The following is a 26,601-nucleotide window of genomic DNA, read 5'->3' as shown; positions in this document are numbered from 1 at the left end:
CAGGGGCATCTTCTCTCTCCGGGTGGGACCAGGCTGTCCTCTGCTGCATTATGTGTCCAGGGCCTCATATCAGCTGGTGTATGCTGTCTGGTTGGTGGCTCAGTGTCTGAGAGATCTCCGGGAGTGTGTGTGTGTGTGTGTGTGTGTGTGTGTGTGTGTGTGTGTGTGTGTGTGTGATCCAGGTTAATTGAGACTGCTGGTCTTCTTATGGGGTTGCCCTCTTCCTAAGTTTCTTCCAGCTTTCCCCTAATTCCACCACAGGAGTCCCCAGCTTCTGTCCATTGGGTGGATGTAAGTATTTGTATCTGATTCTGTCAGCTGCTTGTTGGTCCTCTCTCAGAGGGTAGCCATGCTCGGCTCCTGTCTGTAAGCATAGCACAGCATCAGTAATAGTGTAAGGCTTTGGAGCCTTCCCTTGAGCTGGATCCCACCCAGTGCTTAGTTTTAATTCTTTGAATTCCACATGACAGGAAGCAGGCCCTTCTCTTCTGTGCTGATATGTCTCTGTCTCTGTCTCTGTCTCTGTCTCTGTCTCTCTGTCTCTCTCTCTCTCTCCAGGTAATATGGTCAGGTAAGGCATATAGAAATGTATTGGAGCAATGGGAATGTCTCTCTTTAGTTGTGTATTGAAAAGGAAAAGACAGATAGTAGGAGAGGCCAGGTATCCTGATGATGCCTCAGTCCATTATTAAAGGGTGTGTTGTTGTGCATCAACAATGCTCGTTTCAGTGCAGAATCCAGAAACAATATTATTGACAGGAGTAAGCAAAACTTCTAACCCCAAACCTGTAGGTGTTCAAGAATCTGGGACAGGCTTTTTAAAAAGTCTCCCCCTCTGAGCAAAAGTGCTCATTTGTTAGAGCTACAAACTACCTTGAGGGCCAAGAAAATATCAAGCCTTATAGATTATTTCAAAATCATTCTAATTCTAGCCTGGAAAAAAAGGTCAGTCTGCAAAAGTTTTATTTTTCAAAATCCTGTGGCAGAGAGCAGCTGTTTCCTGAGGCACATTCATTAGCTCCAGGGCTAAGGGAATTGTCGTTTATTAATATCCTTGCATTTCTGGGGACTCTTCCTTTGAGCATGGTCAGGTTTCTCCTCTGTGCCAGTTCTCATTTTGCAGAAGCATGTAAACCTATTTTTAGTGTGCTGCAATGTGCCCCCAGAATCGTAAGAGAAAAGAAGACAGCCGTCTATTTAGAACAGTGTTTAAACTTTTTTACTTTTTAATTTTTTTGGCTTGGAACTTTATTCAAGAACACAACAAATGCAGTTTGAAGTGAGTTAGAAAATTCCCTAGTGAGATTTTGCAATTTTTTTTTCTGCACCAATTCGGACAAACATAGTAAATACTGAAGAATAACAATGGGATACAAGAGAGTTAAATGCAAATCCAGGTGTTGCAGTAAGGGTGCCTCCTGAAGTGTGTTATAAATTTTTCTTGTTAAATTCATATTTGTAGTTCCTCAGGCGATATAAGCTGATGACTGATGGTCTCCTCTGATAAGATAGCTCTCATTATGAAATACAGCATACATATTAATACCCACACCCATGTCTTATGGTTATGTTTAAATCTTGTGTCGTCAGCTGTCTATTTTTATTTTCCAATTTTCAGGTTCAATAAATTTAAGTTAATGGTTTTAGATAAAAAGCAAATGTAGCCAGTTAGTAACTTATAGTTCCATAAAAAGGGTAGGGCACACACTGTCTTAATCCTCTTTGAGAAGGTTTTATGTGTGCATGTGCATGTGTGAATGTTTGTGTGTGTGTGTGTGTGTGTGTGTGTGTGTGGCTGGAAAGTACACAGCTAGATGTGGAAAGGTAAATTAGAGGTAGGCAGAATTACCACAAAACACAGTAAAATGTACCACAAAAAAGTCTTAAAAGGGATCAGGGGTCCTGTCATCATTTTAAATAAGAATTTACTTTTGAGGGCGTGGTGGCGCACGCCTTTAATCCCAGCACTCGGGAGGCAGAGGCAGGCGGATTTCTGAGTTCGAGGCCAGCCTGGTCTACAAAGTGAGCTCCAGGACAGCCAGAGCTATAAAGAGAAACCCTGTCTCGAAAAACCAAAAAAAAAAAAAAAAAATTACTTTTGAAATTAAAATACGCTCATGCTGTCTCTTACCTTCTCTTTCCTCTCTCTGACCCCTCCAATATACTAGCTTCTTCTCTTTTGTTTAATTGTTGCTATTGATTTCTCTATTATCTATCTATCTATCTGTCTGTCTATCATCTATTTATCTACATCTGTACATATGCATTCCTAAACATGTGAGAACAATCTCTTCCGTCTATATAATGCTACCTGAAATCATTCTGCTGACGCCGTCAATGTCCTCTGGCAGAGTCTTCTCTGACTTTTAGGGTGTGAGGGATGGTGGATAAACGGTAAAAGAGCCAGTGATAACTTAGGTCAGTATTAGTAAATAATAATGTTCTTGATTAATCACTTCCTTAACTCTATCAAATTAAGGAAATTTCCTGGTGTACGACCCTGAAAATTAGGGAAGCAGAAGACTCTAAGCGAATTTCATGGGAAGTTTGCATCTGGACCTTGAACTTGAACACAGCCTCCAGTTATAAAATAACTCCCATCTTGCCTCCTTTATGGTTACTTATCCTTCCTTAGAAAAGTGTCCTGTCTAAAGATTGTGTACTGAATACTTCCCTTTTGACTTTGTCTTTGTGTCTAAACTCTGGAATGCTATGTGATATCAGTGCATTTAAACTGTGCTCCTGTTGTCATATAAACGATAATAACATGATTCACAAGTGCCAGACTACATTATTACCTAGTAATAGGAAGTCTTCTATTTTTTTTTAATGTAGAGAAGGCCTCTTGTAAGATTAAATGAGAAATCCAATTTCTGGAAACTCTTATCTGTTGAGACATGTAGATTTGCTCACACTCTCAATTTCTCAGTCTTGAGTGACATTCTATATCCCATAAATAATATTGTTCTCTGTAACTGTTTGGTAAGTGATGTAAGAACACAGGATTCACAGTGAAAAGTGGAGCAGAAGGAGTGTAAGAATCAGAGGACCAAGGAGTTTGCTGTGAGACCGTGTCTCCAAGTCAGCAGCTGCACTGATAATGCGTCATCAACATGACTTCCTTCCTGTCTTAGTTGGGGTTACTATTTCTGTGATTAAACCATATCAAAAAGCAAACTGGGGCAGAAATGGTTTATTTTACTTACATGTCACATCATAGTTCATCAATGAAGTCAGGATGGAAGTTCAAACAGGGCAGGAACCTGGAGGCAGGAGCTGATGCAGAGGCCATGGAGGGAGGCTGCTTACTAGTTTGCTCTATATGGCTTGCTCAGCCTGCTTTCTTATAGAGCCCAGGACCACCAGCCCAGGGATGGCTCTACCCAGAATGGGCTGGACCTTCCCTCATCAATTGCTCTTTAAAAACATGCCACATTGGAGGGGGAGCGTGTGGGGGACTTTTGGGATAGCATTGGAAATGTAAATGAAATAAATACCAAATTAAAAAATAAAACATGCCACATAGGCTTGCCTACAGCTTGATCTTACAGAGGAACTGGTTTTGTTTGTTTGTTTGTTTGTTTGTTTTTTACTTTCTATAAATGCAAGCTTTATTATTCATGTACCGTCTATAGACATAAAAGCCAACAGCCCCCTGCCCCAACAAGAAAATTGAAAAAAAAAAACCATTAACAAAAAGCCTACACTGAGGAACCAGAAACCCTGTGACATGCCATCTCTACTTTGGTACCCAGAAGAGAGTGTGAGAGTCTTCAAGGCTTCCAAAGCATTGGGGAATCCAGAATCATTTTTGCTAAGACTCCTCCTGGTGGTCCCTCTTGATGTACAGTGGCAACAGCATGTTTTCCAATTCTTGTGGGCCTTCAACAACTGATTGAGAATCTCATGCCTTCTCCAGAAGAACCAAATCCTAAGGAGTCCTTTCGTCGGTTTGAGTGCATCAGTGGAGACCTCCAGCATCTCCTTCTTAGGGTAGCAGTCCTTTCTTGAAGTGGTTTTTTAGCTCCTGGAACTGCTCACAGGTGAACCCAGAGCTTCTATCCATGCAAGAAAAGCTTAGAGTTGTCTTCATCTCAGTTACTTCTATCTTGGCTGCAGCTCACTTGAGCTCTGTTCTTCAGTTTGGAGGGACTTCAGCTTGTGTCACATTGGCATAAAACTAGTCAGCACATGAACTGAACAAGGACAACGACAAGATATGTTAAAGTGGACGAGGGAAGCCCAAGAAGCCCCAACCCTACCCTACACATTTAGCAGGTTTTATACCGTATGTTGTGCATGTATACAAATACACATGTAACAACACATATACACATATGCATGTTAAGAACAACCAATGAAAAAAAAAGATGCCATGGATTTAAAAGAGAGAAAGAAGGGATGTAAGGGAGGTTTGAAGAGAGGAAAGGGAAGGGGTGTATGCTATAGCTATATGATTATCATTATAATGATTAAAAATAACATAATCCAGTTTAGAAGAAGGTCTCTGTCCTTACCCTTACTTCATTTGTCTTCAACACATAATGTTTTCAAGGTGGGAAGTCTGCTTTCTTGCATTGTATTTGCTTTTATAATAAATCTGTGTAAAAGAATCCTGTTTTCTTTTTTTTCTTTTTTTTTAAGATTTATTTATTTTTATAAATAAGTACATGGTAGCTGTCTTCAGACGCACCAGAAGAATGTGTCAGATCTCATTAAGGGTGGTTGTGAGCCACCATTGTGGTTGCTGGGATTTGAACTCACGATCTTCAGAAGAGCAGTTAGTGCTCTTACCCACTGAGCCATCTCACCAGCATTGGAAATGTAATTGAGGAAAATACATAATAAAAAAATATTTAAAAAAATATTTTTAGGAACTGGAAAGATGGTTCCGAGTTTAAGAGCACTGACTGTTCTTTCAGAGGTCCCAAGTTCAATTCCCAGCAACCACAAAGTGGCTCACAACCATCTTTAATGAGATCTGGTGCCCTCTTTTGGCCTGCAGACATACATGCAGACAGAACTCTGTATATATAATAAATAAATCTTTAAAAAAAATTAAAAAAAATAAAAAAAGAGTCCTGTTTTCTATTCCTGTTCATAGCAACCCCACAGGGAGGAGGAAGGTGCATCTATGGGTGTGACTAATGATGACATGCTCAATGACTATGTTTCTGTCTATTTTAATTGCCAGCTTGAATCATACCTGTTATCCACTTCACTTCATTCTGATTCATATTTGTAATACCGCTCTGACAATGTGGCCAACCACTCACTGGGGGTGAGGCTATTAACGTGGCTGTAATGACCGAAATCTATGCCTACCTCTGAGTTCTATCAGCAGAAAAGCAGGTCTAGAATGGTTTGGCCACAGTTGTTCTAAATGCTGAAATATTGGGTGGTTATGTTCTTCTTTTTTTTAATATTTTTTTATTACGTATTTTCCTCAATTACATTTCCAATGCTATCCCAAAAGTCCCCCATACCTCCCCCCCCCATTCCCACTTTTTGGCCCTGGCGTTCCCCTGTACTGGGGCATATAAAGTTTGCATGTCCAATGGGCCTCTCTTTCCAGTGATGGCCCACTAGGCCATCTTTTGATACATATGCAGCTAGAGTCAAGAGCTCCGGGGTACTGGTTAGTTCATATTGTTGTTCCACCTATAAGGTTGCTGATCTCTTTAGCTCCTTGGGTACTTTCTCTAGCTCCTCCATTGAGGGCCCTGTGATCCATCCAATAGCTGACTGTGAGCATCCACTTCTGTGTTTGCTAGGCCCCGGCCTAGTCTCACAAGAGACAGCTATATTAGGGTCCTTTCAGCAAACGCTTGCTAAGGTATGCAATGGTGTCATCGTTTGGAGGCTAATTATGCGATGGATCCCTGGATATGGCAGTCTCTAGATGGTCCATCCTTTTGTCTCAGCTCCAAACTTTGTCTCTGTAACTCCTTCCATAAGTGATTGTTTCCAATTCTAAGAAGGGGTAAAGTGTCCACACTTTGGTCTTCATTCTTCTTCAGTTTCATGTGTTTTGCAAATTGTATCTTATATCTCGGGTATCCTAAGTTTCTGGGCTAATATCCACTTATCAGTGAGTACATATCATTTGAGGTAACACAATCACAGAAGAACTCAAATGATATGTACTCACTGATTAGTGGTTATGTTCTTCTTAGAGGATGAGAGGGTGGTTTAATTTCCAGACTGGTCCTCCCTGTTGCTAAAGTCAATTCCTTGCAGTTTCGGGGGGAGGTCACTCTTCCCTTCCTGTCTGTCAGTCCAGGCAGTCTTTGCTTCTGACCTTTGTTTCCTTCCAGTGCCTCCTGTATGTCTTCAACAGCATCAGATTACATCATGTGATGCTTCTTGTCTCTTTACATGCTCTTTTCCTAGGATGTGTGTGACATGAGCCAGAGAAACCTTTCCATTTTGAAGAGCTTCAGTGCTAAGATGCCCTGTACAGTTGCAGAAAACATCCCGTTATAAGGCATTTAATCTTAATAACATCTTCAGAGGTCTCTTTGATATGCAGCCTGGTCACAGACCCGGGGAAATTGTGATGTGGGTATCCCTTGTAATTCTGCCTTTTAAAATGTCAATTAACAAGTCAATTCATGAACCGTTTAAGTCAACTCAAGGGCTAGTCAAGTCCTCTGTGGTTTTTTTTTTTCTCCAGAGTTAGTTTGGGGACTGTTATCTTTCTGTTTGCTCATTGGATATGCTGGATCATGACATCAACCTGTCTACACCTTGTCTACACCACAGGAGCTCAAACCATCTTTACTCTCTTTCAGTCTGCCATTTTCCCCACACGTTATTTCACTTTTGCTCAAATATCTGTCTGTCTGTCTGCCTTTTCTTCCTTATTTCCTTTCTTTCCCCTTTCTTTGTGTGTGTGTGTATGCACATGCATATGTGCCTGTGTGTGTGTGTGTGTGTGTGTGTGTGTGACTTACTAAATAGACAAGGCTGGCCTTGAGCTCACAGAGATCTTTCTGGTTTGTTCTTCTGTGTGGTAGGATTAGATGTATGTGCCACCATGCTCAGCCATGCCTTCATTTCTTTTTTTTTTTTTTTTCAATTTTTTATTAGATATTTTTTTCATTTACATTTCAAATGCTATCCAGAAAGTCCCCTATACCCTCCCCCTACCCTGCTACCCTACCCACCCACTCCCACTTCTTGGCCCTGGCATTCTCCTGTACTGGGGCATGTAAAGTTTGCAAGACCAAGGGGCCTATCTTCCCAATGATGGCCGACTAGGCCATCTTCTGCTACATATGCAGCTAGAGACACAAGCATTTCTTAATTCTTGTTTTCTTTTTATTGTGTTTTCTTCAGCAAAGTTCACATGTAATTCCGGAGACTTTTTCTGGGTAGCGGAAATCTTTGTTTACATCTCACTTAACCTAACCACCTAACTGATCGTGAATTAAGCTATTTGCAGTCCCCTTTCCAGCTAACTTATGTCCTACTTTAGGAATGCGAGTGTGTTTGATTATAGCGTGAAACACTAACTCCCTTGACAGAGTTATGTAATACACAGTGTGTGCACCAAATCACTTCCCTAAAACCTGGAATATGTTTAGTTCTGAGACAATCTGACCATAGTCATTCTTGTGACCAGACTCCCTGGGTACTAGGGTGGCTTACTTATTTAATTTTTTTGTGCTGACACATAGTTTCTTAAGCTTGTCTTTATGATTCTGTCTATCAAATAGTTGCTCAAAATAAAGGTGAATTCTTTTAGGGACCTGGTTTTCTTCTATTTACTTTTGAAAGTGGTGTACTCATTCTGCTAAGTACACATCATTTTGAGAACTGATATCAGAGCTGGGCCAGAGAAATGCAGATTCCAAGAGTGTTAGAAGTTTGAGAAGGAGGGTGACCATGTTCTAAGGAAGAGGAGCAGCAGCAGCAGCAGCAGCAGCAGCAGTCCATTTTTTCTTAGAGGTGCATGCTTGGTTTCTCGTTAACAAGAAATTCTGGGCTTTGTTCCAGAATTTTAATTTACTGTTGATAGCCACACATGAATCTGGAAGGTCGACGATTCTGCTAGCTGTGGCAGAGTCCCATAAAATATACTGGGTTTCTCCCCCTGCTAGATAAAAATTGTGTTGGGAAAATTTACCTTGGGTACTTAGCAGCCTTACTAACGCAGCACTCTGTTTAACTGGTAATTGTGAAAGCAATGCTTTCCTTTACCTCATTTCCTCTTGACTTTATCTGCACCTAATCCTTAATCTCCTTACATTGCTTCTCTGTACCTAGGGCCTTGAATTTTAGACTTGTGCCCTACCATTGAGGAATATCCCTAGCCTAACTAAGCTAATTTTTCTACTTGATCGTTAGAAGGCTAAATCACGCTTAATCAAAGATAACCCCATGGCAGACTTATAAATGGTTAATTCTGAGAAAAGAGATTTACTTTATTTTCTGGCAGCATTCCATGATCGGTCTTGAGATGAACAATCTCATACGTTTTAAAGGCTATGAGTTTAGCCACATAGAGTTGAACATGTCCCATTGATAGGTGAGAATCCCCTACCCTTCTAAGTCTGCTGGAGTTCTGTGAGGTAAGCCCCAGGGAGTTGCTTCAAAGACTTACACATCTATCTAAAGGAAAACAGACCTGGTGCACATGTGTGAGTGCTTTCAAGTGTATTAAGGGACTGAAAATGGCCGCCAACGTACAGAATAATCCTTTGTGGTTCTCCTGGCTGCTTCTCTTGTTCATGGCTCTCTTCCCTCTGAAGGATAAAGAGCATGGTGGTCTTGTTGGTAACTTCCCTTAGCTGAAAGTAGTCCTTCCTTAGACGCCAAGTACACATGTCCATTGGGATGCTCCCATCGTGGTAGTCAGCTATTGCCTGAGGTAAGCCGGACTCAGTTTCATCCTACAGCTCTGTAACTGATTTTCACTTGTGATGTCTCGAGAGAGTTTATCTTCTCCTCCCTCCATAGAGGAAAGCTCACAGGCAGACCAAAGAAACAAGCCTTCCCTTCTCCCCGTGTAGGTCAACTTCATTACTTTTGAGTAAGAAATGACCAGGAGCTCGGCCATCAGCACTTATAATACCTGCAAGTATTCAGAAGTCTGTTTTTTTTTTTCTTTCTGAAGCATATTGCATGTAAAATCTCCTTCCTTATTTATTTACTTATTTATTTATTTTTGCTATTCAACCTTTAAGATAAGTGTATGGGGTAAGCAAGAGTGACAGCTGCAGTATTCTATTATTAAGTGTTTAGAGTGCTGGGTAACTTCTACTGTAGCAAGTTTTATGTTTGGCATGTTTTCCGCCCAATAATTTATATTTTTACTCACTTTACATCAGATTGCAGCCTCCCTTTCCCCCCCTCTCCTTCCAGTCTTTCCCTTACAAATCCTTCTCCTCATTGCTCCTCCCCTTCTTCTCAGGGAGGGGAGCCCCACTTAAGAACACCCTACCCTGGGATATTCAGTCCCATGTGGACCAGGCACATTCTCTCCTGCTGACACCTATCCAGGCAGTCCAGGTCGTGGAAGGAGATCTAATGTCGGGCAACAGAGTCCGAAACAGTCCCCATTCCAATTGCTAGGAGACCCCCATGGGGACCAAGCTGCACATATGCTCAGACACATTTTTCTTTGCCTTTAGAGATTAAAGAACTTCCCTAAGTTAGCAGTACAAAGGTTTGTGTGGAAACTCCTGGTGGTTTCCAAACTTCTGGGTTTTAGGAAGTTTACTGCTCTATGAGAGGTCAGATTATCTGGATAATCATACGTTTTAAGAATGTATCTAAAAATGTAGCTGTAGTTGGATTTTATAAGCCAAACAGTAAAATGTCTTCCAAAAATGTCCCTTTGTTTCTAAAAATGATTAAATTTAACTTCTTTTATATATTTTTATTAGATATTTTCTTAATTTACATTTCAAATGCTATCCTGAAAGTTCCCATGTAAGCTCTCCAAGCCCTGCTTCCCTAACCACCCACTCCTACTTCTTGGCCCTGGCATTCCTCTGTACTGGGGCATATAAAGTTTGCAATACCAAGGGGCCCCCCTTCCCAGTGATGGCCGACTAAGCCATCTTCTGCTACATATGCAGCTAGAGACATGAGCTCTGGGTATGTTTCATGTTTAGTACTGGTTAGTTCATATTGTTGTTCCACCTATAGGGTTGCAGATCCCTTTAGCTCCTTGAGTCCTTTCTCTAGCTCCTCCACTGTGGGCCCTGTCTTCCATCCTATAGATGACTGTGAGCATCCACTTCTGTATTTGCCAGGCACTGGCATAGCCTCACAGGAGACGGCTATATCAGGGTCCTTTCAGTGAAATCTTGCTTCTTAAAGTATGTCCTTCACATTTAATATTTTGTGATTTTTTTGTCATATTTGATTATTCCTCATTGCTGGTAATGCCAATTCTTCTTCTTTTTACACTATCAATAGTTTCTTAAATATTATCGTGAAATGCTGTGATACTGTTCTGGCTAAGAACATTTGCTTCTCGTTCTTTCCATTCTCCTTGCTCTCTGAGAACTCACGGTTGATTTCTGATATGAAAATCTTGATCTCTGGAAGTACTTAACACTGTAAAATGAAAGGTAATTATCAAAATGCCGAGTAAAAGCAGGTTTTAGCTCATATTCATTGAGGTGGATCTATAGAGTTACCAGTAAACTACCTGGGTATATGATTTTGTTTGTTTGTGTGTTTTGTGTGTATCCTGGGCAACTAAAACATGAAACATACCCATAATCACCATGGTTACATATGATGATAGTAAGAAACCATTCTTACATGTCACTTTGTGTGAGTGCTGTTTCTAGAGTACTTTTCTTACATGATTCTAAGGACATGACATCAAACACCATCTGGCCAGTCCTTACACAGCTCAGGAGTCAGGCTCACCTCTCCCAAGCATATCTGAGAACTATCCTTCTAGGTGTCCCTGGTAGATTTCATAAGCTTTTTCTTTCATTATTGAAGGATCAGACTTAAATATAATTAAAGGCCCTGACCCTGTTTTTCTCCAGACACATGGCAGGTACAATCATATGCACAGCATACTGATTGTATACATGTACTCCGCACACTATAAATTAAAGCAACTGATTTGCAGAATAAAGCGTACACATAAAGCCATGGTACCCTTTATGATCTGAACCCTAGATAACCACCTCTTGAGATTCATATCTTGGATATGAATCTATACTCTCCATAGACAATTTTCTGTTTGAGATTCTTCGAACATAGTGTGCTCTTATCTGTTTAAATTAACTTTCAGATTTTGCCTGCAGAAACCTGATATCTACTTCTTGATGTCTGATAAGGATATTTGTAGATAGAGTGCTATTCCTTGCCCTTGACAAATGCCTTAGATAACTTTCAGTAATTTTTAATCTTCTCCTTTTTTGGATTTAGTAGTTAGTTATCAGCTTTCAATAGCTGTCATGGGCCAGGCAGCCTTGGTCCAAGGAAGACTACTAATTTTGTGTAGCATGCAAAAATTCTGGGATAGCGATTTAGTCTTTCTGGACATTTATATGTCTTGAACCTTTGCTGGTGTTCTGCTGGTCACAGCTTTTGAAATGACTGAGACTGGAAAAGGGGAGAGGCAATGCCCTCAGCATGAAGATGGATTTTAAAACTAGAATGCATTGCAACTAACCAGCAACTGCAAAGTTTCAAGTTTGAGAAGCATATTGGAAGCTGGTTTAATAAAAGTATCTTCATTTGTGTGTGTGTGTGTTGTTGTTGTCACAATATATCACAGGCTAGGAAATTAAAGTCTTTACAATTACATTTATGCATTGTGTGCTTACTGTGATGTATGTGTGTGGGGGCAGAGGGCTGTGCATAGCACAGCAAACATGCTGAGGTCAGAGTACAAGGTGTAGCAGTTGTTTTTCTCCTCCTGCCCTGTTGGTTCCAGAGATCAAACTCAAATTGTCAGTCCTGGCACCAAGTGCCTTTACTAGCTCATCCATCTTGTCAGCCATGGCATAGTTTAAGCATCTAAAGGCTATGAAATCCAGGATGTGGTACTGACATCTACACAGCACTTGGAAAGGGCCTTCTTGCTGCTTCATAACATAGCAGTTTGGAAAGAGCCCGGGAGCCAGGTGGAGCTAAGAAAGAAAAAGCTCACTCTGAAAACAACTTTCCCAAGAAACAACTTACTCGTGGGACAATTTCACTATTTCCTTTCTGACTGAGGAGCCATCCTGAACTGAACACCTCCCATTAGATACCTTGTTCCAACACAGCTACATGACTTAAAATTTCAGGGCAATGATATTTGTGAGTCATAGTCAAACTGAAATAATTTTGTTTACTTATAAATCAAGGGCCAGTAAAATGTTCTCATCGGTCCCTTTGCTTTTCTGTCACTACTGTGGTCATTATCTTCTTTTCTATTTTTTTTTTCAAATTCTTTCTTTTAAAGGGACATGGATGCTCAGTGCTAAGCTATATATCTTATGCTACAGAAATTATGAAAAGGTTTAAATAATGTCCTTTTAAACCACTGGTTAGGAGTTTTTGGGTACAGATATTGTGGAAGAACTTTTATATAATATGCCACTTCCTTTATCTAGAGCAATCTCATGTTAGATGGCCCATCAAAAAATTATCTTTTAAGAAATGAGGGACATTTAATGATGTATATATGAATAATCATATTTAGGATCAGAAGTATGGAATTACCAAATATTATATCTGGGCTAACAACATAAAAACCTAATTGTTGAAATGTAAATTAGTAGCTCAATGAATTAATCGTGTGTGGGAGAACCTTAATTTGCCTATCTCAACAGTGGGCATCATAATGCCTACCAGTAATGGCTAAGTTCCATTATGAACTTGGGTTATGAACTACTTTGAGCTTTGGGTATGTTTTGAGGGTGACTCCAGGAAAGTGTAATAGAGATAAGAAAGTCACCCTGAATATAAGTGAGCTGGAGTCTCAGACAAGATCAAAGGATAAAAAGGTGTAGAGGAATTTTAATCCAGCAATATGACTGCTCTGTCAAGGGATGACAACTAAAGAACTTCCAGGTCTGAGTGATCTAGTTGGAATGACACACCTTTAATCTCTCAGGCAAGTATGCAGACATGTCCTTAGTACACACCTTTAATCCTAAACAATGAAGGTAAAGTGAGTATGTAGAAGGAAGCAGCTTTGTTTGAAAGTGATGTCTAATTGAAGGGCAGACAAAGTGATGAATCAGAGAAGGATTTGACAGAATGAGTCAGAGATAAGATATGCCCAACCCTCACAGGATCAGAAGGAAAAAAGAGGCCACTTAAGAACAGGCAGAGTGTGTCAGATGGAGGGCAGTTCAATGAGAGCAGTTCAGTTGAGTTTAGGCAGTGCAGTAGAGTTCAGTTGAGTTCAGTGGAGCACAGTTTGGTGTGGTTCAGTATAGTTCAGTTGAATGCAGTTAAGCTCAATTGAGTTCATGCAGGTCTATCCAGTTCCAATTAGTTTGTACAGTCAGTGCAGTTGGTACAGTTCAGTTTGTATAATTCAGACGTAGTTTTTCCAAGATCAATTCAGTGAGAAGCTAGGAGTTGGTTTGGTTCAGTCAGCTTGGAGAGGAGTTTTGAGCCAGAATGGCTGAGTTGAATGAGCTAGCCAGAGTTCAGAAAGAACTACAGAAAGGGTGAGCTTGTTCGTCACTAAGCCTCCAAGATGACAATTACATCTGGTGAATAAAAGTTACTTTTACAAAAAAGGAAGGTAATTGGTCAGGACATAGTTCAAGCCACACACGACTCCTCCACCTCCATGGTAGACAACATGTCTCTAAACTGAGCACAAATAAAACCCTTCCTCCTTTAAGCCATTTTTACTAAGGTATTTGGTCACAGCAATAAGAAACGTGACTAATACATTAGTCCAGAGGATTATGGGGGGGGGGTCAAGGGATAGGATGTATTTGACAGTTTGCCCTATTAGTAATTGATAAGCTAGTTTTCCCTAGTACAACTTTGCTGTCTATGGAGAAGACACAAAATTTTATCAAAACACTGCCATTTGAAGGAAAATGAACATTTGTTATTCTTTGGTCCACTATTCTTTCAGGCCAAGGCAGAAAGGTACAAGTGATTTCTGCAAAGGAATTGGTTGCATCATAGAGTGGGAGCCTTGGCCCACTTTAAACATGGTCTTTATCAAACTTGAGAGGAGGGGGGATTTATAAAAATTTCTTGTCTAAAATCTAGGAAAATATAATTTAAAACAAATGTGTGCCTCCATTTGCAAAATATGTGTTAAGTGTCAGGGACCCATAGAAAACACCCTGAGGGTCCTATTCCCACCTCAATTTTATACCATCTTGACAACTAATTTATACCATCTTGACTACTGGGTATTTCCCCATGAGCATGTTATGCTATTGGGAACACTAATTAATCTGCCTGGCAGAAGCTGGACCAAATCTGTTTAATTTGTTCCTTACATTAGTTAATTAAGGCTCTTATCTGCAGGACTGCATGTGGCATGAGGAGGCTAACCTCAGCCCCCAGAGCCCCAGCCAGCTTGCATCTAAGATCCAAGTCCAGTGAGCCGGAGAGACCACACTAACTCCATGATTTTTCTTCCCAACCCAGTGGCTTCTGTTTTATGTTCTTCTGTTAGCCATTTTACTCGTTTTAAGGCATCCACCCAGGCATGGCAGGATGTATTTGCGATTTGCATGTATTGTGCTTGCAGTGCACTCAAGTTGACCTGAATGCCTTACAGGGCTGAGGTGGTTTCACTGAAGATTTCAGCAATAGGCAATTCCACGGCACTTTTCTCATTAGACGGGTTCTGAAGCAGCAGACACTGCCCATGGGGTATGCATAAATAACACTCTAAAACATGCCATGCTTTTCTGTCCTTAGCTGAATTATGAATCTCTGTGTTTTGGATTTTTTTGACTTTTCAAGTGTATCTTGACCTAAAATGCCTCTCTTTGCTTTATAGTTTTTACACTCCCATGTTTCCTATGCTCACTCTATCTACTAGTTCGCAGGAATTTTTACCCTTCACATAAAATATCTTTCCCAGCTACTTTAGGCTAGCTACCTTCCACTCACTCTTTGCTGTCTCCTCTCATCTCTTCTTCTCCCCCTCTCTGTCTCTTCTACTTCCTCCTTCCCTCTTTCCTGTTAAATCTTGTCCTCTTCTGCATCAGGTACTGCAGCAGTTTTGTTTCTATCTGTTCCATCAGTGCCTGTCCCAAACCAAACTGCATGGTTTGTGATGGATCGGAATGCATTTGGGTTTGTTCTCTATTGTATTCCTGTGCCTATCTAGATCTTCTGTACCTCCTTGACTTAACCCAGTGTCTGCCTGGGATTTTCTCAGTTATAATTCCATTCTTTCTTTCTTTGGTTCTCAACCTGTGAGTTATGATCCCTTTATAGGTCAAAAGGCCCTTTCACAGTGGTCACATATCAGATATTTTGCATATTAGATATTTATACTTCTACATAAATATACTAATATTATGATTACTAAAGGTAAATTACAGTTATAAAGTAACAGCAAAATGATTTTATGGTGGCTCTTACCATAACACAAGGAACGATATTAAAGCCTTAGGAAGGTTGAGAACCACCGCTCTACTCTTAGGGTATTTGCTTAGCCTAGCAAACTGCCTCTTTGTAAAGGACTACTGCCTTTCTCTACCTTTGGATTGCTTATGGGGATTCTGAGTCTCAGAAGGCTCATGTGAGGACTATAGAAGATAACTTTTGAGAAGCATCCAGGATTGCCTGGTATGCATTTAGTGTTTAAAGAGTTTCAGGTTTCATTGCTAGGGCCAAAATAGCTTCTCTGAGTTTTGACAGATTTGGAGTCTTAAAATGCGTGATAGTATTGATAGCTAAGTAAAATTGGAAACCAGAACGTTACCCGGATTACTCCCCTTCACTTGGTGATGATGTAGGACTTCAGCATCCTTCCATCACATGGTACTGTATCCCAACCACCATCTTTGGAATTTAAGCCCTCTGTCCATCAGAAGGGAAGAAGTCATATTTATCATTAAATAGTTCTGTGTCCATTGCATTTAGTCTGTGATTTTTCATGATATTTGTGTTTAAATTGCCTAGTATGGTCATGTGCTATTCAGGAACAAACTTAACCTGACAACTTAAAGAGCTGTGGGGAAGAGGGCCAAGCTAGGACACGTCTCCAAAACAGCATCCCTGAAGCTGTTCATGGTTTGGAAACCACAATAACTGCAGAGATATATCTGTACTTCTTCTCATCAAATTCCCCTTTCATTTAATTTTAGGTTTAGATAGATTTCTTTTTTTAATTTTTAATATTTTTATTACATATTTTCCTCAATTACATTTCCAATGCTATCCCAAAAGTCCCCCATACCTCCCCCCACTTCCCTACCCACCCATTCCCATTCTTTTGGCCCTGGCATTCCCCTATATTGGGGCATATAAAGTTTGCAAGTCCAATGGGCCTCTCTTTCTATTGATGGCTGACTAGGTCATCTTTCGATACATATGCAGCTAGAGACAAGAGCTCCGGGGTTCTGGTTAGTACATCATGTTGTTCCAACAATAGGGTTGCAGATCCCTTTAGCTCCTTGGGTACTTTCTCTAGCTTCTCCATTGGGAGCCCTGTGATACATCCAATAGCTGACTGTGAACATCCACTCCTGTGTTTGCTAGGCCCCGGCATCGTCTCACAAGAGACACCTATATTTGGGTCCTTTCAGCAAAATCTTGCTAGTGTATGCAATGGTGTCAGCGTTTAGAAGCTGATTATGGGATGGATCCCTGGATACGGCAGTCTCTAAATGGTCCATCCTTTCATCACAGCTACGAACTTTGTCTCTGTAACTCCTACCCTGGGTGTTTTGTTCCCAATTCTAAGAAGGTGCACAGTGTCCACACTTTGGTCTTCATTCTTCTTGAGTTTCATGCATTTAGCAAATTGTATCTTATATCTTGGGTATCCTAAGTTTTGGGCTAATATCCACTTATCAGTGAATACATATTGTGTGAGTTCTTTTGTGATTGTGTTACTTCACTCAAGATGATGCCCTCCAGGTCCATCCATTTGGCTAGGAATTTCATAAATTCATTCTTTTTAATAGCTGAGTAGTATTCCATTGTGTAAATGTACCATAATTTCTGTATCCATTCCTCTGTTGAGGGACATCTGGGTTCTTTCCAGCTTCTGGCTATTATAAATAGGGCTGCTATGAACATAGTGGAGCATGTGTCCTTTTTACCGGTTGGGACATCTTCTGGATATATGCCCAGGAGAGGTATTGCTGGATCCTCCAGTAGTACTATGTCCAATTTTCTGAGGATCCGCCAGACTGATTTCCAGAGTGGTTGTACAAGCTTGCAATCCCACCAACAATGGAGGAGTGTTCCTCTTTGTCCACATCCTCGCCAGCATCTGCTGTCACCTGAATTTTTGATCTTAGCCATTCTGACTGGTGTGAGGTGGAATCTCAGGGTTGTTTTGATTTGCATTTCCCTGATGATTAAGGATGTTGAACATTTTTTCAGGTGCTTCTCTGCCATTCGGTATTCCTCAGGTGAGAATTCTTTGTTCAGTTCTGAGCCCCATTTTTAATGGGGTTATTTGACTTTCTGGAGTCCACCTTCTTGAGTTCTTTATATATATTGGATATTAGTCCCTTATCTGATTTAGGATAGGTGAAGATCCTTTCCCAATCTGTTGGTGGTTTTTTTGTCTTATTGATGGTGTCTTTAGCCTTGCAGAAGCTTTGTAGTTTCATGAGGTCCCACTTGTCAATTCTCGATCTTACAGCACAAGCCATTACTGTTCTATTCAGGAATTTTTCCCCTGTGCCCATATCTTCAAGGCTTTTCCCCACTTTCTCCTCTATAAGTTTCAGTGTCTCTGGTTTTATGTGAAGTTCCTTGATCCACTTAGACTTGACCTTAGTACAAGGAGATAGGAATGGATCAATTCGCATTCTTCTACATGTTAACAACCAGTTGTGCCAGCACCATTTGTTGAAAATGCTGTCTTTCTTCCACTGGATGTTTTTAGCTCCCTTGTCGAAGATCAAGTGACCGTAGGTGTGTGGGTTCATTTCTGGGTCTTCAATTCTATTCCATTGGTCTATTTGTCTGTCACTATACCAGTACCATGCAGTTTTTATCACAATTGCTCTGTAGTAGAGCTTTAGGTCCGGCATGGTGATTCCACCAGAGGTTCTTTTATCCTTGAGAAGAGTTTTTGCTATCCTAGGTTTTTTGTTATTCCAGATGAATTTGCAGATTGCACTTTCTAATTCCTTGAAGAATTGAGTTGGAATTTTGATGGGGATTGCATTGAATCTGTAGATTGCTTTTGGCAAGATAGCCATTTTTACAATGTTGATCCTGCCAATCCATGAGCATGGGAGATCTTTCCATCTTCTGAGATCTTCTATAATTTCTTTCTTCAGAGACTTGAGGTTTTTATTATACAGATCTTTCACTTCCTTAGTTAGAGTCACGCCAAGATATTTTATATTATTTGTGACTATTGAGAAGGGTGTTGTTTCCCTAATTTCTTTCTCAGCCTGTTTATTCTTTGTGTAGAGAAAGGCCATTGATTTGTTTGAGTTAATTTTATATCCAGCTACTTCACCGAAGCTGTTTATCAGGCTTAGGAGTTCTCTGGTGGAATTTTTAGGGTCACTTATATATACTATCATATCATCTGCAAAGAGTGATATTTTGACTTCATCTTTTACAATTTGTATCCCTTTGATCTCCTTTTGTTGTCGAATTGCTCTGGCTAGGACTTCAAGTACAATGTTGAATAGGTATGGAGAAAGTGGACAGCCTTGTCTAGTCCCTGATTTTAGAGGGATTGCTTCAAGCTTCTCACCATTTACTTTGATGTTGGCTACTGGTTTGCTGTAGATTGCTTTTATCATGTTTAGGTATGGGCCTTGAATTCCTGATCTTTCCAAGACTTTTATCATGAATGGGTGTTGGATCTTGTCAAATGGTTTTTCCGCATCTAACAAGATGACCATGTGGATTTTGTCTTTGAGTTTGTTTATATACTGGATTACGTTGATGGATTTCCGTATATTGAACCATCCCTGCATCCCTGGGATGAAACCTACTTGGTCAGGATGGATGATTGTTTTGATGTGTTCTTGGATTCGGTTAGCAAGAACTTTATTGAGGATTTTTGCATCAATATTCATAAGGGATATTGGTCTGAAGTTTTCTATCTTTGTTGGGTCTTTTTGTGGTTTAGGTATCAGAGTAATTGTGGCTTCATAGAATGAGTTGGGTAGAGTACCTTCTGTTTCTATTTTGTGGAATAGTTTGTGAAGAACTGGGATTAGATCTTCTTTGAAGGTCTGATAGAACTCTGCACTAAACCCATCTGGTCCTGGGCTTTTTTTAGTTGGGAGACTATTAATGACTGCTTCTATTTCTTTGGGGGATATAGGGCTGTTTAGATCATTAACCTGATCTTGATTCAACTTTGGTACCTGGTATCTGTCTAGGAACTTCTCCATTTCATCCAGGTTCTCCAGTTTTGTTGAGTATAGCCTTTGGTAGAAGGATCTGATGGTGTTTTGGATGTCTTCAGGATCTGTTGTTATGTCTCCTTTTTCATTTCTGATTTTGTTAATTAGGATGCTTTCCCTGTGCCCTCTAGTGAGTCTGGCTAAGGGTTTATCTATCTTGTTGATTTTCTCAAAGAACCAGCTCCTTGATTGGTTGATTCTTTGAATAGTTTTTCTTGTTTCCACTTGGTTGATTTCGCCCCTGAGTTTGATTATTTCCTTCTGTCTACTCCTCTTGGGTGAATTTGCTTCCTTTTGTTCTAGTGCTTTTAGGTATGTTGTCAAGCTGCTAATGTGTGCTCTCTCTAGTTTCCTTTTGGAGGCACTCAGAGCTATGAGTTTTCCTTTTAGAAATGCTTTCATTGCGTCCCATAAGTTTGGGTATGTTGTGGCTTCATTTTCATTGAACTCTAAAAAGTCCTTAATTTCTTTCTTTATTCCTTCCTTGACCAAGGTATCATTGAGAAGAGTGTTGTTCAGTTTCCACGTGAAGGTTGGCTTTCTATTATTTATTTTGTTATTGAAGATCAGCCTTAGTCCATGGTGATCTGATAGGATGCATGGGACAATTTCAATATTTTTGTATCTGTTGAGGCCTGTTTTGTGACCAATTATGTGGTCAGTTTTGGAGAAGGTACCATGAGGTGCTGAGAAGAAAGTATATCCTTTTGTTTTAGGATAGAATGTTCTGTAGATATCTGCCAGATCCATTTGATTCATAATTTCTCTTAGTTTCTCTTTGTCCCTGTTTAGTTTCTGTTTCCATGATCTGTCCATTGGTGAAAGTGGCGTGTTGAAGTCTCCCACTATTATTGTATGAGGTGCAATGTGTGCTTTGAGATTTACTAAAGTTTCTTTAATGAATGTGGCTGCCTTTGTATTTGGAGCATAGATATTCAGGATTGATAGTTCCTCTTGGAGGATTTTACCTTTGATGAGTATGAAGTGTCCCTCCCTGTCTTTTTTAATGACTTTGGGTTGGAAGTCAATCTTATCAGATATTAGAATGGCTACTCCAGCTTGTTTCTTCATACCATTTGCTTGGAAAATTGTTTTCCAGCCTTTCATTCTGAGGTAGTGTCTATCTTTTTCTCTGAGATGAGTTTCCTGTAAGCAGCAAAATGTTGGGTCTTGTTTGTGTAGCCAGTTTGTTAGTCTATGTCTTTTTATCGGGGAGTTGAGTCCATTGATATTAAGAGATATTAAGGAAAAGTAATTGTTGTTTCCTGTTATTTTTGTTGTTAAAGTTGGCATTCTGTTCTTGTGGCTGTCTTCTTTTAGGTTTGTTAAGGGATTACCTTCTTGTTGTTTCTAGGGCGTGGTTCCTGTCCTTGTATTGGTTTTTTTTCTGTTATTATCCTTTGAAGGGCTGGATTCGTGGAGAGATAATGTGTGAATTTGGTTTTGTCGTGGAATACTTTGGTTTCTCCATCTATGTTAATTGAGAGTTTGGCTGGGTATAGTAGCCTGGGCTGGAATTTGTGTTCTTTTAGTGTCTGTATAACATCTGTCCAGGATCTTCTGGCTTTCATAGTCTCTGGTGAAAAATCTGGTGTAATTCTGATAGGCTTGCCTTTATATGTTACTTGGCCTTTTTCTCTTACTGCTTTTAGTATTCTATCTTTATTTAGAGCATTTGTTGTTCTGATTATTATGTGTCAGGAGGTATTTCTTTTCTGGTCCAGTCTATTTGGAGTTCTGTAGGCTTCTTGTATGTTCATGGGCATCTCTTTCTTTAGATTTGGGAAGTTTTGTTCTATAATTTTGTTGAAGATGTTTGCTGGTCCTTTGAGTTGAAAATCTTCATTCTCATCCACTCCTATTATCCGTAGGTTTGGTCTTCTCATTGTGTCCTGTATTTCTTGGATGTTTTGAGTTAGGATCTTTTTGCATTTTACATTTTCCTTGATTGTTGTGCCGATGTTCTCTATGGAATCTTCTGCACCTGAGATTCTCTCTTCCATCTCTTGTATTCTGTTGCTGATGCTGGTATCTATGGTTCCAGATTTCTTTCCTAGGGTTTCTATCTCCAGTGTTGCCTCATTTTGGGTTTTCTTTATTGTGTCTACTTCCCTTTTAGGTCTAGTATGGTTTTGTTCATTTCCATCATCTGTTTGGATGTGTTTTCCTGTTTTTCATTAAGGACTTCTACCTGTTTGATTAGGATATCCTGTTTTTCTTTAAGGATTTGTAACTCTTTAGCAGTGTTCTCCTGCAATTCTTTAAGGGATTTTTGTGCTTCCTCTTTAATGTCTTCTACCTGTTTACCAGTGTTCCTTTGTATTTCTTTAAGTGTGTTATTAAAGTCCTTCTTGAAGTCCTCTACCATCATCAGGAGATATCCTTTTAGATCCGTGTCTAGCTTTTCCAGTGTGTTGGGTTGCCCTGGACTGGGCGTAGTGGGAGTGCTGGGTTCTGATGATGGTGAGTGGTCTTGGTTTCTGTTAGTAAGATTATTACGTTTACCTTTCGCCATCTGGTAATCTCTGGGGTTAGTTGTTGTTGTTGTCACTGTTTAAAGATTGGAGCAGAAGCTGTGTTCCACTCACCAGCAGTCTCAAAATCCTGTGGCGGGGGTCGTGGGTAGCTGGTGGTACCCCGGTGCTGGTCCAGCCGGAAGAGGCCTGTGGTCCTACTCAGGCCGGTTTTCTGCTTCCCTAACTAATGCAGTCTCAGGTCCAGCATGCAATTGGATTGGAGCAGAAGCTGTGTTCCACTCACCAGAAGTCTTAAGATCCTCTGGCGGGTGTTGTGGGTAGCTGGCGAGTGTCAGCCGACCCTGCGCCCTAGCTACCCTGGTGCTTTTCTGACCGGAAGAGGCTTGTGGCCCTACTAGGCCGGATTTCTGCCTCCCCAACCAAAGCAGTCTCAGGTCCCGCGTGATTGGATTGGAGCAGAAGCTGTGTTCCACTCACCAGCAGTCTCAAAATCCTGTGGCGGGGGTCGTGGGTAGCTGGTGGGTGTCAGCCGATTCTGTGCTCTAGCTACCCCGGTGCTGATCCGGCCGGATGAGGCCTGTGGCCCTACTCAGGCCGGTTTCTGCTTCCCTAACTAATGCAGTCTCAGGTCCCGCGCGCAATTGGATTGGAGCAGAAGCTGTGTTCCACTCACCAGAAGTCTTAAGATCCTGTGGCGGGTGTTGTGGGTAGCTGGCGAGTGTCAGCCGACCCTGCGCCCTAGCTACCCCAGTGCTTTTCTCTAGATAGATTTCAATGTAAGATTAACGAGCTCAATCAACCTCATAATTTGACCGTGAGGTGACAATTATAACTTCTCCTAGATTGGTTAGTTTTTTTGCAATAACATCTCTAGGCTTTGGTTCCATAGTGAGATGGTTTTTCTAGCTTACCAAGTCAAAGATTTTTATTCTCACACTGAAGGAATTCATCATGCTGACCCAGCAGACCCACCCACCCCCTCTCTTTGTATAGTTTGTATTCAATCTTTCAGTCTACTTTCATTTATTTCATAAAGTAGACTTGGCATTCCTCAGGCTACATTGTGAATAAAAGTAAGGGAGGGAGGCTGGAGAGAAGGGAGAGAAAGAGGGGTAAAAGAAGGGAGGAAGATAGAGGCAGGGAGGGAGCGGGGAGAGAGAGAGAGACAGAGACTGCCTGATTTACTGACTGGGACTGACTAGGACAGAAGGACAATTATCCTTATCGCCTTTGCACCTTGGGGATAATCAGATGCACTGCAACTCTGTTGAGCTCAAGACAATTAAGTAATTTGGCTACTCCAGTCAGAGGACATACAAAATGACAATCCAGTGACAACCTAAGTAGGACATTCCTTTCTAAGTACTGAGATATAAGCAGCCACCTGAGTCAAGAGTTGAACTCAACATTGTAAGCACCCCCACCTTTGGGGCTTATGCATTTATATCCCAGAGAAGCTTTTTTTTGCTGACTGGTCAGTTTACTTTGGAGTCTCAGTAAATCCTTACCTTGTGCTGTGTGGAGAGTTGTATGTGGGAGTGTCAGACCTGACCTATAGGTTTATAAGGTTGTGTTAATGCTGCCACCTATGTAGTGGGAGGGGGCTGCTGCTTAGGGAGAAAGAGGAAGCATTCAGATTAACCCTAGGTTTATCAAGATTTAAGGAAACTTTAAATCTTCACACTAAAATTGATACATGATTGGTAGGTGTTTCTGTGTTAGGATTCATATTAGGATTAAAGTCTCATGTTGAGCAGAGTTTCTAAATCATATTTTCTTATTATCTGTCCCTAAAACTCTTCGTTGTCTTTGACCCAATCTCCTTGTTTCCTACTCATTTGTTCCCCAACTTCTTGGGTAACCACTTTTTTATTCTCTGGGCCTGTGAATTTGACTGACTTCTCAGGCCATTCAGCATGCAAGTGAGATTGCACAGGATTTATCTTGGTATGTCTGGCTTATGATGCATTTATCATAAACTCCTCCAGACTTATCCTATTGTGGAAAATGAAAATCACTCCATTGTAAATGTATAGCATGGATTTCTATCCTTCTACCCTGTGATGAATAGTTTAGTTGTTTCTGCTGCTTGCCAGTACTTGGGGATTGAACTTAGAGGTTTTTGCATGCCAAGCTAGCAGTCTACTACTGAGACGTGCTCTTGTGAATAATGCAGCCATGAATGCTGGCGTTCAGCTATCTTTTCAAGGGTAGCAATTTGATGTCCTTGGGGTTGATCCCCAGAATTGCTGAGCAATATGTTAGTTTTGGTCTGTTTTCTTTAGCAAATCCATACTGTTTTAACACTTGTTATACCACCCTTCCTTCCCGCCAAAGGGGACACAGGTTCCCTTTCTCTCTACCTACACCAACACTTACCTTTTATCTATTTTAAAGGCAGCCATTTTTTCTACTTATAAGCCTACTCCTCATTATTCTGATTTACACTTCATTGATTAGTGACTTTGAATTTTTACATAACCAATATCCTTTTTTAAGCCTTCATTTAGGAAATGTCCATTCATGTATGTGTTGATTTAGGCTGGGTTGTTTGTTAATTTGCTACTGAGATATACAAATTGTTGTTTCAGATATTAAGTCTTTATCAGGTTTCCAAGTATTTTCTGTATATGTGATGTGCAAGTGTCTGTCCTAATTTGGTTTTTGAGTTTCTTGTCTGTTTTTGGTTTGCCCTGTGGGATGTTCCTTGTTTGATTTAGTCCTGTGTGTTTATTTGAGATTTGCTGCCTGAGTTTGTAGAGCGACATGTACAAAATGCAAAGCCCACAGTCAGAGAGCATTCTATCTAGTTCCATCTAGTTATGCTTTCTGGGATTTGTTTACAACACTTATCCACTTGGAGCTGAATTTTGCCCATGGCTTTAGACAAAGAACTTCTGACAAATGAGTAAAGTTGAAGTTCAGGCTCTGGATGTTTGATGAACTTGGTATCCATGCTGTGTGGCCAAGATGGTCTTAAGGGCAGTTGTGTGAAACTACTCCTAAGCAGTAAGGCATCAGGGTCAACTTTTCATAAGTATGAATGTCCTGGACCTTGGCTGGAACTCTTGTGTTCAAACAGGATGATAGTGTCATTTTTCTTTCCTTAATTTTTTTCTGGACATGTGTAAACATTTTTATATACTGTGTGTACATGTTTTTTAAATTAATTAATTAATTAATTTTACACTCCATATTTTATTCCACCCCTGTCCACCCTCCTACTGATCCACATCCCATACCTCCTCCCCACACCCCTGTCTCCATGTGGATGTCCCAACCCCCTCATGCCACCTGACCTCTAAACTCCCTGGGGCTTCCAGTCTCTTGAAAGTTAGGTGCATCTTCTCTGAATGAACACTGATCTGGAAGTCCTCTACTGCCTCTGACCCTTTCAGCTACTTGTTGGGTCTTCCAGAGTGCTGTCATATCAGGACTCAAAGGGAGGGAGCTTGGATGAAGTGCCTGGCAGTGAGGATTGGGAACTTCTGAGCCCACCTCCAGCAGGAAGACAGGACATCAAATGAGGAAGGGGGGCATCCCTTGGGATCACAACTCTGACCCATGATTGTTCCTGTCTGAAAAAATTACAGGGATGGAAATGGAGAGGAGCCTGAGGAAGAGAAGTTCCAGGGACAGGCCCAAAGAGGGATCCAGCTCAAGGGGAGGTCCCAAGGCCTGACACTTTTGCTGAGGCTGTGCATGGTTTTATTGAGTTCTAAACTAAGCAAATAGAACTAACTGTTGGTTTAAAGTGCTAAGTGAGCAGAGCCACAGGGAGCACATTATACTGAGGCTTTTTATGTGCTCAGCCCCTGCTGCCAATTTGCTTTCAAGTGCAATTCAGGAAGCTGGTTATGGTCTACCAAGTTCTAAATAACATGGGCCTTGTTCACCTTCCAAATTAGCTCCTCCCTTTTACGTTGCTACCGTGATCCATGAGGGTGACTGTTCTTATCCAGTTTGAGAATGAACTGTAAACATTTCATCGGAGGGTCCCTTTGTACAAGAATGATTCTCTTGTTTATGGAAAGGGTGGAGTGAGAGGTTGGGTGGGCAGCATGTAGATTTTTGGAGAATGTGTAATATGCATGGAAGTTGTGTCGTGTTGGAGGGTTACTACAGAGGTGCTGTTGCTTGTTATAAGAACAACCACATCTGTGACCATGGGTCAGGCCCTGTCGTAACTGTTAGCAAATGATTCTTTCAGTTGTTGCATGCCTAACTCCACACTCAGGTTATTATCTCTATCTTCATTTTATAGGTTCTGAAACTAAGAAAAATAACTGAAATCCTGATTCTCCAATTCTTCCCCTGGCATGTGAGTATAATAACAGTGCTGATCTGATAGGGATGTGTGAGAGACTAAATTGGCTTTCTGGAAGTAACTGAGGGTTTTATTAAATATGCATTCCATAAATATTAATATTATTGTATTATATGTTAGAGTATTTTCTACCAAATACAGAAAATCATGTAAATTTTATGAGTATAACCATGTGAAACTTTTTGAATTGATATTTTAGGGCTTTATTATCTCTTGTGATAATATCATTAAAGTATATGCATTGATGTGTGAATATATACCTATTTTGCTTTTAATC

The 26,601-nt window shown here is 40.6% G+C and overlaps 1 protein-coding gene across 2 annotated transcripts in view; it reads left to right on the top strand.

The window, feature by feature from the left end:
• The window catches only part of Nav3 (neuron navigator 3), a 751,750-nt gene that overhangs the window by 110,333 nt on the left and 614,816 nt on the right, over positions 1 to 26,601 (top strand). For both annotated transcript variants that reach the window (XM_029482745.2, XM_029482744.2), the window contains one exon: positions 26,262 to 26,318. The gene's annotated coding sequence lies outside the window, so the exon portion shown is untranslated. The remainder of the gene's footprint in view (positions 1 to 26,261; positions 26,319 to 26,601) is intronic.

This window comes from Mus caroli, unplaced genomic scaffold, assembly GCF_978045245.1.
Source record: "Mus caroli unplaced genomic scaffold, Mus_caroli_1 scaffold_9, whole genome shotgun sequence".
Lineage (NCBI taxonomy): Eukaryota > Metazoa > Chordata > Mammalia > Rodentia > Muridae > Mus > Mus caroli.
This window is presented reverse-complemented; position numbering and strand designations above follow the sequence as displayed.